We start from the raw sequence: 2,583 nt of genomic DNA, 5'->3' as shown, positions 1-2,583 counted from the left end.
GCTACTCATAATTCAAGTTACAATACCAAAAACAATTGAAGAGAATAACATATAAGATCCCTTGAAGTAATAGCCTCCAATGACTCCAAATGCTCTTAAAAACCACTTATGGTTCTGCAAAATCATGCTCTCTAGGCCAAATTTCGTCACCCTTGTGAAAGTGCAGAAAATCCCCTTTAATAGCCTTTAGAATGGACCATAACACGTTAGAAAATCCCAAAAAAAAGAACCATCATGTGTGATGACCTACATCGCGCACGCGATGCAGCTTTTATGTCACTATCACGTGTGCGATGCTGCACGATACTGCGCATGATTATTCCAGTGGTTACACGCTTTTGTTTCCTTTTTCACCTAAATTTTCCTCTAAAGTCCAATTTCTCCACACTTAGCTATGTTTTCCTCATTATTTGGACTTTCTTCTTTAATTTTACTCCTCTTTGACTTATTTTGATCTGTTTCTTCGACTGATTTTATGCAATGACAAACTGTCATCACAACCCCAAACTTAAATTGTTGCTTTTTCTTAAGTAACTTATCTGCAATTGCATATTTCAACAGAAAACAAGTCGCACAATAACAATTGAACATCACCAAATAAATTTTTCTTTACTTGACCATCGTTCTATCTTCCAACTTCTATCCGAAAAATTCGAAAAACATCCTCAAACTTTGATGAGTACTCAACCTATCTCTCATCTCGGTTTGACTCACTCAATGAATAAGGTCGTCCCTCAATCAAAATGTAAAATTGTTTATGCTTAGCTTGATCATGTTCTAATATAATTCATTAAAGAAATCAAAACACACACATTTGAGGACTTTTTAGGTTGTAACTTGGCTTATCTTTGGGTAGTATATTTTTGGAAAAGTAGGTTTAAACCTTTGGAGTTAGGTACCTAGTTCTCTTTCTATCATCATACCCTTTTGTTCCTTCTTGATGGTACTAGAGATCTTTAGTTCTTATTATGCTTAACATTATTTTTCTTTTCTCTTTTTTTTAAGATGTGTCTTTTTCCACTTCTTATTTTCTCATAATTTTTGAAATTTTGACCAATTTTCTCTAGTACTCCAACCCCAAACTTAAAAATTTGTTCACTTTCAAAAGCGACCCCAGACTTAATCTTTTTCATACACTTTAAGAACTACAGTTCTACCTAACTTCAAAGAGTGGGTGGAAAGATAAGATCCTCCAAGTCATACGACTAAAAATTTAGGCTAAGTCACCTAAAGAAAGGCTAAGCTCAAAGTGGTTAGCAATGGATATACCTATTACTACATGGTGGTTTAAAAAGGCTCAAAGTTATAAACAAACAACTGCCTCAGTGTGTATTAATCAATTAAGACAAATTTAATCAGAAATAGTTCAAATCAGATAAGACAATAATGCATGGATACACTTAATAAGAAAGAATAGTGAACAATATAATATTTGGCTCAAATCTTACTAGTTGAGGTATCTGTAGGTTAAGTTGCTATTCTGATTATCAAGTTCCTTTTGGATCATTTGTTCAATGCTAAAGTGCTAAACTTGCAAATCTGAAGAAAAAAAATACAGCTACAAACTTGTTCATTAAAGACATTTAACTGAATAGTACAAATGGGGAAGATCACTTATAGTAGTTATTACTCTTCTCTAGGTTACATTTGAAAATAAAAATAAATTCTTCTAAAAATTAAAAACAAACTACATGTCTTTTCATATGTCATTAGCATAATAACACACAAATTGACATGGTTAAACATTAAAATTCAATGCAAAATAATATAAATTCTTACCAATGGGTTTCCTCCCATCAAGCACTTCTTTTCCGTCATTAGCTTGATGGTCCATGCCTAAGGCACGTTAGGCGCAAGGGATACCCTCACACTGATCAATTCACTTGTTTCTTTTCCTTTGTCTGCCTTACTATCTTTTTCCTCTAAATGGTAGCAAGTATCCAAGTCCTCCACGTACGGTGTCCTGTCATACACCTTGAAAACCACTTTTTCTTTGTTGAACATCAAAATAAGTTCACCCATTTCCACATCTATCTTTGCTTTCCCGGTTGCCAAGAATGGGCGTCTGAGAATAACAAACCCTCATGAATCTTCTTTTGTATCAAGCACCATAAAATTTTCAGGGAACACTAAACCATCAACATGTACTAACATATATCATATGATACCAAGTGGTTGAGTAACAAATTGATCAACTAAAGTGAGAGTCATGTTACTCGGTGTTATCTCACCCACTTTCAATTCTTTAACCTTTTTCAGTGGCATGATATTTATACTAGATCCTAAATCACATAAAGCATGTGGAATCTTTACTCCACCAATATAAAAATAAATAGTAAACTTACTTGGATCTTTTAGCTTTGGTGACAATGTTTGAGGCGTTACCATATCATCCTTTTCAGTCACCTTTACCTGTTCCTTAACCACATTCTCTTTCGTCCCCTTTAGTAATTCCTTCATAAATTTAGCAAACTGAGGTATTAGTTCTAAAATCGCTTGAAACAAAATACTTACCTGAAGTGTAGTCAACATCTCCTTGAATTTTGCAAACATCCCAACTTCATAGTCTTGAATCGCTTTCTT

The sequence above is a fragment of the Lathyrus oleraceus genome, chromosome 3 (assembly GCF_024323335.1).
Source record: "Lathyrus oleraceus cultivar Zhongwan6 chromosome 3, CAAS_Psat_ZW6_1.0, whole genome shotgun sequence".
NCBI classification, from domain to species: domain Eukaryota; kingdom Viridiplantae; phylum Streptophyta; class Magnoliopsida; order Fabales; family Fabaceae; genus Lathyrus; species Lathyrus oleraceus.
Note: the sequence above shows the minus strand (reverse complement) of the source record.